General features: G+C 40.3%; 1 pseudogene; it reads right to left on the bottom strand.

The window, feature by feature from the left end:
• Nucleotides 1-3606: 3606 nt before the first annotated feature.
• Nucleotides 3607-6865, bottom strand: LOC138429962 (T-cell surface glycoprotein CD1b-2-like; annotated as a pseudogene).
• Nucleotides 6866-12662: the final 5797 nt, after the last annotated feature.

The raw sequence follows: 12662 nt of genomic DNA, 5'->3' as shown, positions 1-12662 counted from the left end.
ATCTAACAGGCTTATTAAAATACAGCATTCTAGTCCTCTTTCCAGTATTTTCTGATTCACTAGGTTTAGAGTGAGGCCTGAAAATGTTTTTATCTAACAATCTCACAGGTTCTACTGCTGCTTGTGGTCCATAGCTCACTCCCCAAAAGTACACCAATCAGAACCCTGGCCTTAGCTGAGACTGTAGTGAAGCACAGGTAAGTATGCATACCCTATAAGATGATTTGGAGTTTAATGCATCCTAGAGAAATAACAAGCTGTGCTAATTGATAAGAGAAAAAAAATATGCTTTCATTCATTTCCTACCATGACCAAATCCTACAGTCTGTTTGTCCTAGAATAATTGAGTGGCAGAACTGCTTCTAGTACCTCTGTCTCACAATTTCTCCCCTCCTCCACTTTCCTACTGTTTTAATTAAATGAGTTTTGACTTTTAAAATAAGGTTTCTAGAAAACTATGGAATAAGCAAAATATTCAATAAACATAAACAAAGGTCAACGATAAAGTGATGTCGTAAAGTCGTTCAGTCATGTCCGAGTCTTTGTGACCTCATGACTGTCACCTACCAGGCTCCTCAGGTGACAGTCCATGTAGGCGACAGTCCATGGAGTTTTTCAGGCAAGAGTGCTGAAGTGGGTTGCCATTTCCTTCTCCAGGGGATCTTTCTGACCCAGGGATTGAACCTGGGTCTCCTGCATTGCAGGCAGACGCTTTACCATCTGAGCCACAGGGAAGCTGGATAAAACTGACATGTTAAAACAAAGATATCAACGTTTCAGAGAGCAAGTAAAGCCCCTTTGACCCTTTGCTTGAATATTTCACAACCCATTTGCACTATTACCCCTCAACCATCCTGCCTCTCACTCATTCTAACTGGTAAATGAGAAACAGGATCCTTTCTTGATTAATCTTTACATGTAAACTACAGTTGTAGTATGGACAGAGCTGGTTTCCTCGAAAGGAGTTCAAGGTAGAAACAAGGAGAGCACAGCAATTTCCCCCCGTATGTGAATATTTTAGTAGAAAGATATAGAAGAAAATAGAGAATATGAACTCAAGAGGAAAAAATGTAAAGAGATGATTTGGGGGAAAAAAAGACTAATAATGTGGCAATTATAGCAACTCAGATTATTTTACTAAAGAAAAACATAAGAGATCTTGCCAGGGATCCACAGAGAGCAAGCTCTTCTCTCAAGTAACTGATAAGGAGAAAGAAAAGAAAACCAAAAAGAACTGCCATGTTCTGGGTACAGAGTAAAGTGGATCTCTGCAGGATACCAGTCGAAGGAGGGTCTCCTTTCACTGTAGCACTAAGCAAGGCTTTCTGGAGAAACAAGCTGCTCAGCTGCCCTCATGGTTAGAAAAGCAATCTATAGATTCAATGTAATCCTTATCAAGCTACCAGCGGTATTTTTCACAGAGCTAGAACAAATAATTTCACAATTTGTATAGAAATACAAAAAACCTCGAATAGCCAAAGCATTCTTGATAAAGAAGAATGGAACTGGAGGAATCAACCTGCCTGACTTCAGGCTCTACTACAAAGCCACAGTCATCAAGACAGTATGGTACTGGCACAAAGACAGAAATATAGATCAATGGAACAAAACAGAAAGCCCAGAGATAAACCCACGCACCTCTGGACACCTTGTCTTTGACAAAGGAGGCAAGAATATACAACGGAGAAAAGACAATCTCTATAACAAGTGGTGCTGGGGAAACTGGTCAACCACTTATAAAAGAATGAAACTAGAACACTTTCTAACACCATTCACAAAAATAAACTCAAAGTGGATTAAAGATCTAAACATAAGGCCAGAAACTATAAAACTTCTAGAGGATAACATAGGCAAAACACTCTCCAACATTCATCACAGCAGGATCCTCTATGACCCACCTCCCAGAATACTGGAAATAAAAGCAAAAATAAACAAGTGGGATCTAATTAAAATTAAAAGCTTCTACACAACAAAGGAAACTATAAGCAAGGTGAAAAGACAGCCTTCAGAATGGGAGAAAATAGTAGCAAATGAAGCAACTGGCAAAAAATTAATCTCCAAAATATACAAAAAACTCCTGCAGCTCAATTCCAGACAAATAAATGTCCCAATCAAAAAATGGGGCAAAGAACTAAACAGACATTTCCCCAAAGAAGACATATGGATGGCTAACAAACACATGAAAAGATGCTCAACATCACTCATTATCAGAGAAATGCAAATCAAGACCACAATGAGGTACCACTTCACACCAGTCAGAATGTCTGCGATCCAAAAGTCTACAAGAAATAAATGCTGGAGAGGGTGTGGAGAAAAGGGAACTCTCGTACACTGTTGGTGGGAATACAAACTAGTACAGCCACTATGGAGAACAGTGTGGGAGATTCCTTTAAAAACTGGAGATATAACTGCCATATGGTCCAGCAATCCCACTGCTGGGCATACACACCAAGGAAACTAAAATTAAAAGAGACACGTGTACCCCAATGTTAATTGCAGCACTGTTTATAATAGCCAGGACATGGAAACAACCTAGATGTCCATCAGCAGACAAATGGATACGAAAGCTGTGGTACATATACAGAATGGAATATTATTCAGCCATTAAAAAGAATTCATTTGAATCAGTTCTAATGAGGTGGATGAAACTGGAGCCTATTATACAAAGTGAAGTAAGCCAGAAAGAAAAACACCAATACAGTATACTAATGCATATATATGAAATTTAGAAAGATGGTAACGATAACCCTGTATGCAAGACAGCAAAAGAGACACAGATGTATAGAACAGTTTTTCTGGACTCTGTGGAAGAGGGCAAGGGCAAGAGGGCAAGGGCAAGAGACACAGATGTATAAAACAGTTTTTTGGACTCTGTGGGATGATATGGAAAAATGGCATTGAAACATGTATATTATCATATGTGAAACAAATTGCCAGTCTACTTTCGGTGCATGACTCAGGATGCTCGGGGCTGGTGCATTGGGATGACCCAGAGGGATGGTACGGGGAGGGAGGTAGGAGGAGGGTTCAGGATGGGGAACACATGTACACCTGTGGTGGATTCATGTCAATGTATGGAAAAACCAATACAATATTCTAAAATAATTAGCCTCCAATTAAAATAAATAAATTTATATTTTTAAAAAAAGAAAAGAAAATCATCCAAGCAAAGAGAGTGGAATTATGTTTAAAGTGTTCAGCAGCTCTGCAAATACAATTATCTCAGCATAATCATAGTTAGTTCATTTTAACAAATCACATTTCAGCAGAAGCAAACAGACTGAAAATTTAAATAAGAAGTCAAAGTGATAACACTGTGAAGTCAAGTACCTCATTTCATTTATTTTAAGGTATATTCTTTCTTACATATCACATCTATAAAATCTCAGTGGTTCCTATTATTGATATTGTCTCATAAAAACAATTTTATTTATGTTTCTGTTAGTGCATAAATTATTATGCATCTTAAAGCCTACAAGAACACTGATTTAATCAAATGTGATGATTATTTGTTGAAATATGATTAAATTGAAACCTAGGCTGACAACTTGAGTTTCTGGGTTCTTGGATACTTATTCCAAATAGAAAAGGAGACATGGTCAGGGCTCACAAGATATTCTGATATGACCTGTTAAGAACACAAGCAAAAAATTGTTCTTCTTGAGAGATATTTGTATGCCATGTTCACAGCAGCATTATACACAATAGCCAAAAGGTGGAATCAACCCAAGAGTCTTTTGAGAGATGAGCAGATAAACAAAACAGCCATTAAAAGGAAAGAAACTCTAATACCACCTAACTCTAAATCCACCGCATGAATAAATGAAACTCTAAGTCCACCACATGAATGAATTATGAAGATATAATGTTAAGCAGAATAAGCCATTAGCAAAAAACACAAATGAGTTCAATTCTGTGAGGTACAACAGGTAGGTAGATTTATAATAGACAGAAAGTAGAATGGTAATTGCCAGGGCCTGTGGGAGCAAGGATTGGGGAATGTGATTTAATGGAAGAGACTTTTAGTTTTTCAAGATGAAAAGAGTTCTAGAGATTGGCTTCATAAAACGTGTATGTATTTAATACAACTAAACTGCACATTTTTAAATGGCTAGTGCAGTAAGTTTTATGTCATATATATTTTACCGCTATTTTTTTTAATTAGATTTACCTACACATGGGATTTGGAGAAGAAAGGAAAATGATCTAGTGGAAATATTGAGACTAAAGGGACATAATAGTAATAGATAAAATGGAAGGAAAGAGTAAAAGGAGGAACAGAAAAGAAAGATTAAAAAATGAAAATTCACCAGCACCTCCAAACCATAAGACATATTAAAAGGATCAAGGAAGGCAATATTATTGCCACAAGTATCAAGCCAATGGATGTGGAGCACTCTGGCAATTGGGAGAAGACCAAAAGAATATCACTTCAAGCCCTTTCTCTAGTTCTCCAGGCCTTCCTGCCCACCTGAATGTCAACACAACCATTACCTATTCTGATGCATGGGCATCTCTGGTTCCCTTTCTCATATTCCCAGAGGTGTCATACTCACAACCACCCTTAGTCTCTCCTTCTTGCCACATCCCACCCAGACTACAGTCTTTCATTCTTATCCTCTGTGCAGTTTGAAATAGCTATTTTCATACTTCAGGCACTGTAGTCCTAGAAATAAATCTTAAACTCCGACTCTCTCTCTGTCTCCCTGAATCTCTCTCTCTTTCTTCCCTGTCTTTCCTTTCTCCATACCTGTCTTCCTCCCTCCATCCTTCTCTTATCCATCAAATCCTTTCCTTTCCTTTGTCCCCCTGTCTGTTCTTCAGGACCATCTCCTCCCATCCCCAGTCGGGCCCCAATTCCTTCTCACCCAAGTGCAAGATGATGTCCTGGTCTCCTAGACTGCTGTGCTTCACTAGGCAACTCAGGCCAGCCGCCTCCCCAGCTGCCACATCCAGGGTTACTCGGAGATACCAAGTCCAATCAGCATTGGGCATGATGTCTCCTTGCTGAATACCAGGCTACTCCTGCTCACCCCTCATTCACATCACCTGCACAGGTTTTGGGTAGAATCCTGAGACATGGCACACCAGCAGTAGGCATCCAGGCACGGAAATGGGGCCACTGGACATCCAGGCCTCAGGCTTCAATGGGGTAGGAAGTAACAGTAAGAATGTCAGATTATGACTCTAACTCAGAGCATAGGAACTCAGAAATTTGGACAGTTACCTCTTCAATTTCCATGGGAACCAAATCATTTATTGATTAACCCCTCTCTACTTAGGTACTTCCCACTTTTGAATTTAAAGGAAGCGGTGGGAGGTGAAAAGGAAAAGTCTTGGAGAGAGAACAAGACTAACCTTGCCTCTGCAGTTCTGCCTTTACTGCATCGAGGACACCCAGGATATCGAGGACAGGTTTCTGACATGAGCTTCTCAATGATATTGGAGATGCTTTGATACTGAGTCATGAGTGCACAAAATTTCTGCCTCCTACTCCCGCTGTCTGGTGCAGGCACACAGGAATGATTCTGAATCCCCTCAAAATCCAATCCTCCTAAAGCTCCTCTCAAAGAACTTCCTATGGCCTTCCCAGAATGCAGCCCATAGCTTTCTATGACCTGGATCCCAAAGGGGTCTGTGTAAGGGAAAACAGAAGTGAACTCATTAAAATGCAAACAACAAAGGGAAGGATAAGGAAAAGGCATAGGACTTTAGTTTTCAGTCTAAAGAAGAAAGGTCTGTTGTAAAATCATAACTCAAAAACCCATTGCAGTATTCAGGACTTTTCAGAAAGAAGAGCACTGGGGACAGGTATGCATATCATGAATGGTACAGTTAGGCTCTTTTAAGGATGTACAATAGTCAGGAGGGGAGAACAGGGGCGACATGTGATGGAGTCAGAAGTGCAGCATTCCATGGTGTAGGGAATGGTTACATGTAGAGAAGGGATTGGACAACAGATTAGACATTGATTAGAAGAGTAGGAAGTCACACTTCACATCACTCAGGCCCAGAGTAGAAAAAGGAGGCTTTTCCTAGAAGTTTTAGAGGAACAAGTTACATGCAAGCAAGCCAGGAAATGGCTACAAAGGAGGAAATTCATGTGTCACACAAGAATGCAAGAAATAGGAAGAATCTGTGAGACTGGGTGGACATGTGGAGTCAGAACTGGAGACTATTCTAGACAAGTGTGTACATGCAGTTAGATAAAGAGGGGAAAGGAGAGTAATAGCCTGAACCAAGGGAGAGAAAATCATTGAGAGTGTCTTCAGGTCAGAGGACTGTACTCACATTCCAACGAGAATTCACTAATGTGGTCCTGCACTTCCTGGGTGAATCCGATGAAGTAAATTCGAAACAGGTCCTCCAACTCAGTCATCTCCTCATCACTAAAGTTGCTTTTGCACCTGGGCTTCAGGAAAATGGCAGTGTACAAGTCACTCTCCCAGTCATGAATCTGCAAGTCATCCAACCAGCCTAAGCCTTGATTTGAACCCAGGTGCTTTTGGCATAGGTCGAAATCTGGTTGAGATAGAAGGCGGTTGGCTCCTGGAACACTGTAGAAGGATAAGAAGAGTGAGGAAAAATGTAGAATCAGGATGGAATGAAAAAGCACCCAGATTCTGAACAATAATCTAGAGCTTGAAACAGTTTCCTGCCCCCAAAGCCTCTGGCTCCATCCCCAATCTCCAGGATAGGAGAGAGAGCTGGAGACAGCAGAGCCCAGAACTTTCATGGTAGGTGCAGCATGCTTTTATGTAGAAGCCCTGCACCTGTGCTGGGAGCAGCCAGAGTTACCCTTACCGCCCTCATGGTTTCTGCCTGGGATGATAAACACTAGTAACAGAAGTGGTAGAAGTAGCATTTCATTGGGAAGTAGAATTTCTAACTCTCAGAGCTGGTATTTAATCTCTAATTTTCAGCACACTTTTTCCCCAGAATTCTAAAGTGACTTCATGTTTTCCCCAACTGACAAATCTCTGGCCCACATTGCACACCACAGAAAAACTGAATCTCCCACCTCTCTCTAGACTCCCGCTCTGCCTCTCATTTCCACTCCTTGGTCTCAGCCTCCTTTATAGTTGCTACCTTGGAAAAGCTCCCATGTGATGTTGAAAAGTTATTTCACCTTCTCAAATCTGTTAAATAACAGGCTGTTGATGGGTGGGGCTGTGTTCCCTCCCTGCTATTTACCTGGGACCAAACTATGGTGGAGGTAATGAAGATAATGGCAACCTCCTTCAAAAGGTCCTATGCATGCAGTGCTACACTCAGTGCCCCTAGCCCTATAACAGGCCAGCACTGACCCATGCCTCCACCAGAGTCTCCTGGACACTTACGGGCAAGTCTAGGTCAGTCTCTTGTGGGGTCACTGCTCCTTTTTCATGGGTCCTGGTGCACACAAGGCTCTGTTTGTGCCCTTCACGAGTCTGTTTCCCAGTCCTTCAGACTTATACTGAAGAAAGTAGGGAAAACCACTAGACCATTCAGATATGAGCTAAATCAAATCCCTTACAATTTATACAGTGGAAGTGAGAAATAGATTCAAGGGGTCAGATCTGATAGACAGAAATAATATGCCTGAAATAATATGGGTGAAGATATGTGATATGTACAGGAGTCAGGGATCAAGAACACCCCCAAGAAAAATAAATACAAAAAGGTAAAATGGTTGTCACAGCTATTTCACAAATAGCTTTGAAAAGAGAGGTAAAAAAAAAAAAGGAAATATATACCCATTTGAATACAGAGTTCCAAAGAATAGCAAGGAGATTAAGAAAGTCTTCCTCAGTGATCAATGAAAAGAAATAGAGGGGGAAAATAGAATGGGAAATATTAGGGATCTCTTCAAGAAAATCTGAGATATCAAGGGAACATTTCATGCAAAGATGGGCACAATAAAGGACAGAAATTGTATGGACCTACAGAAGCAGAAGATATTAAGAAGAGCTTGCAACAATACACAGACGAACTATACAAAAAAGATCTTCATGACCCAGATAATCAAGATGGTGTGATCACTCACCTAGTCAGACCTCCTGGAATGAGAAGTCAAGTGGGCTTTAGGAAGTATCACTACAAACAAAGCCAGTGGAGGTGATGGACTTCAAGCTGAGCTATTTCAAATCCTAAAAGATGGTGCTTTGAAAGCACTGCACTCAATATGACAGCAAATTTGGTAAGCTCAGCAATGTCCACATGACTGGAAGATGTCAGTTTTAATTCCAGTTCCAAAGAAGGGCAATGCCAAAGAATGCTTACATGGTAGTAAAGTAATACTCAAAGTTATCCAAGCCAGGCTTCAACAGCATGTGAACCATGAACTTCCAGATGTTCAAGCTGGATTTAGAAAAGGCAGAGGAACCAGAGATCAAATTGCCAACATCCATTGGATCATCATAAAAGCAAGAGAGTTCCAGAAAAACATCTACTTCTGCTTTATTGACTACTCCAAAGCCTTTGACTTTGTGGATCACAATAAACTGTGGAAAATTCTAAGAGAGATTGGAAAACCAGACCATCTCACTTGCCTCTTGAGAAATCGATATGCAGGTCAGGAAGGGACAGTTAGAACTGGACATGGAACAACAGACTGGTTCCAAATTGGGAAAGGAGTACATCAAGGCTGTATATTGTCACCCTGCTTATTTAACTTATATGCAGAGTACATCATGAGAAACGCTGGGATGGATGAAGCACAAGCTGGAATCAAGATTGCTGGGAGAAATACCAGTAGCCTCAGATATGAAGATGACATCACCATTATGGCAGAAAGTGGAGAAGAACTAAAGAGCATCTTGATGAAAGTGAAAGAGAAGAATGAAAAAGTTGGCTTAAAACTCAACATTCAGAAAGGTAAAATCATGGCATCTGGCCCCATCACTCCATGGTAAATAGATGGGGAAACAGTGGAAACACTGGCAGGCTTTATTTTATTTATTTATTTTTTTTTGAGTCGGGGGGCGGAGGGCTCCAAAATCACTGCAGACTGTGACTGCAGCCATGAAATTAAAAGACGCTTGCTCCTGGGAAGAAAAGTTATGACCAACCTAGACAGCATATTAAAAAGCGGAGACATTACTTTGCCAACAAATGTCTGTCTACTCAAGGCTATGGTTTTTCCAGCAGTCATGTATGGATATGAGAGTTGGACTATAAAGAAAGTGGAGAGCCAAATAGTTGATGCTTTTGAACTGTGGTGTTGGAGAAGAGTCTTGAGAATCCCTTGGACAGCAGGGAGATCCAACCAGTCCATCCTAAAGGAAATCAGTCCTGAATATTCATTAGAAGGACTGATACTGACGTTGAAACTCCAATACTTTGGCCACCTTATGTGAAGAACTGACTCACTTGAAAAGACCCTGATGCTGGAAAAGATTGAAGGCAGGAGGAGAAGGGGAGGACAACCAAGGATGAGATGGTTGGATGGCATCACTGACTCAATGGACAGGAGCTTGACTAAACTCCAGGAGTTGGTGATGAACCAGGAAGCCTGACATGCTGCAGTCCATGGGGTCACAGAGTTGGACACAATTGAGCGACTGAACTGAACTGAAATAAGATACTAATATTAAACAATTGCTCAACTTCCAGTCTGTTTTAATCTAAAAGAACTCCTTTGGTTTGTCCACTTATGTCATTCTCCCTCCCCCCTGGAACTTTGTCATTATCTCTTCACAATGTCTCACTTGGCCCTCTTTCTTATCTCATTCTTCTTACCTGGACTCTTTAATTCCACATTATGGTTTCTGAGAGTGGGTATGTGTTGATCATTCAGCTTTTCTATATTTGATTCTGGAACCCAAATCCCAGAATTAAATATGATAAATAGTTTATATTCTGAGCAAAATTATCTTACACCATAGACATTTTTGAGGTTGAAAATTATATTTACTACTGGTATATGACCTTTCCTTCAGTCGCTTTTCACCTGTAGCATTTTCAGTAACTAATCTTCATGAGACAAGTCAACAGGAGTTATGCTATGTGCAGCTTTACCCAAGTCTAAGATAGCTTTTTTTAGTAGGCTCATTAGCAGTAGAACTTCCTGCTCCCTTTGTAATATCTCATAATCGTTACCTACATTTTGCTCTTTCCTATCAACAAATAAAGTATTTCTAGGTGAGAAAGGAACAAGGCATTTTTTTTGCCTAAAGTTCAGCAATGTTTGTCCCAAAATGTGATTTTTTTATATTCTCTTTATATGTCTTTAGCAAGTTTTAACAATATATTTAGCATTAACTTGAGAAATGTTTGGACTCCAATTACTATGTTAGTTTCAAGGATAAATATTGGTTTTCTCCATTAAGGAAAAAAACATTTCAATTGCAGATATATATAATCTAGCAGTGGAGAAGGAAATGACAACCCACTCCAGTGTTCTTGACTGAAGAATCCCAGGGACAGGGGAACCTGGTGGGCTGCCGTCTACGGGGTCCCACAAAGTTGGACAAGACTGAAGCGACTTAGCAGCAGCAGCATCTAGCAGAAGTGTGGTAGTAAAACATTTTAAGTGTAAGAAGAGGTTTTCACCAAGTGATATTTGCTACATAGGTAATAAATACAAAATAAATAATGTAACACTCTTTATTCCTGGAAATAAATCAAATAGACTTCATCCTTCAATACTCAAAGTCCCTCAAGCTAGGCTTCAACAGCACATGAACCAAGAGCTCCCAGATGTACTAGTTGGATATAGAAAAGGCAGAGGAACCACAGATCAAATTGCTAATATCTGTTGGATCATAGATCACAGAAAGAAACAAGGGAAATCCAGAAAAACATCTACTTCTGCTTTATTGAGTACACTAAAGCCTTTGGCTGTGTGGAGTAGAAAAAACTGTGGAAAATTCTACAAGAGATGGGAATACCAGGCCATCTTACCTGCCTCCTGAGAAACCTGTATGCAGGTCAAGAAGCAGCAGTTAAACAGACTTGGAAAACCAAACTGGTTCAAAATTGGGAAAGGACTACGTCAAGGATGTATATTGTTAACCTGCTTATTTGACATCTATGCAGAGTACACCATGTGAAATGCGGGTCTGGGTAAATCTCAACCTGGAATCAAGGTTGCCAGGAAAAATATCAACAACCACAGATAAGCAGATGATACAACTCTAATGGCAGAAAGTGAAGAGAACTAAAAGCCTCTTGATGAGAACGAAAGAGGAGAGTGAAAAAGCTCGCCTGAAACTCAGTATTCTAAACCTAAGATCATGGCAACAAGTCCCATCACTTACTGGCAAATTGTTGCCACGGTTCAGAGGCTCAGTTGTGTCTGACTCTTTGCAACCCTATGGGCTGCAGCATGCCAGGTTTCCCTGTCCTTCACCATTACCCAGAGCTTGCTCAAACTCATATCCATTCTATGAAGACCTACAAGACCTTTTAGAACTAACACCCAAAAAATATGTCCTTTTCATTATAGGGGACTGGAATGCAAAAGTAGGAAGTCAAGAGACACCTGAAGTAACAGGCAAATTTGGCCTTGGAATGTGGAATGAAGCAGGGCAAAGGCTAATAGAGTTTTGCCAAGAAAATGCACTGGTCATAGCAAACACCCTCTTCCAACAACACAAGAGAAGACTCTACACATGGACATCACCAGATGGTCAACACCAAAATCAGATTAATTATATTCTTTGCAGCCAAAGATGGAGAAGCTCTATACAGTCAACAAAAACAAGACCAGGAGCTGACTGTGGCTCAGATCATGAACTCATTATTACCAAATTCAGACTTAAATTGAAGAAAGTAGGGAAGAACTCTAGACCATTCAGGTATGACCTACATCAAATCCCTTATGATTATACAGTGGAAGTGAGAAATAGATTGAAGGGCCTAGATCTGATAGATAGAGTGCCTGATGAATTATGGAATGAGGTTCTTGACATTGTACAGGAGACAGGGATCAAGACCATCCCCATGGAAAAGAAATGCAAAAAAGCAAAATGGCTGTCTGAGGAGGCCTTACAAATAGCTGTGAAAAGAAGAGAAGTGAAAAGCAAAGGAGAAAAGGAAAGATATAAGCATCTGAATGCAGAGTTCCCAAGAATAGCAAGAAGAGATAAGAAAGCCTTTTTCAGCGATCAATGCAAAGAAATAGAGGAAAAGAACAGAATGGGAAAGACTAGAGATCTCTTCAGGAAAATTAGAGATACCAATGGAACATTTCATGCAAAGATGGGCTCGATAAAGGACAGAAATGGTACGGACCTAACAACAGCAGAAGATATTAAGAAGAGGTGGCAAGAATACACAGAAGAACTGTACAAAAAAGATCTTCATGACTCGGATAATCACAATGGTGTGATCACTAATCTAGAGCCAGACATCCTGGAATGTGAAGTCAAGTGGGCCTTAGAAAGCATCATTACAAACAAAGCTAGTGGAGGAGATGGAATTCCAGTTGAGCTATTTCAAATCCTGAAAGATGATGCTGTGAAAGGGCTACACACAATATGGCAGCAAATTTGGAAAACTCAGCAGTGGCCACAGGACTGGAAAAGATCAGTTTTCATTCCAAGCCCAAAGAAAGACAATGCCAAAGAATGCTCAAATTACTGCACAATTGCACTCATCTCACATGATAGTAAAGTAATGCTCAAAATTCTCCAAGCCAGGCTTCAACAACACGTGAACCATGAAATTTGTGATGTTCA

Source organism: Ovis canadensis, chromosome 1, assembly GCF_042477335.2.
Source record: "Ovis canadensis isolate MfBH-ARS-UI-01 breed Bighorn chromosome 1, ARS-UI_OviCan_v2, whole genome shotgun sequence".
Classification (NCBI taxonomy): Eukaryota; Metazoa; Chordata; class Mammalia; order Artiodactyla; family Bovidae; genus Ovis; species Ovis canadensis.
The sequence above is the reverse complement of the archived record's forward strand: the minus strand, read 5'-3'. Positions and strand labels throughout refer to the sequence as shown.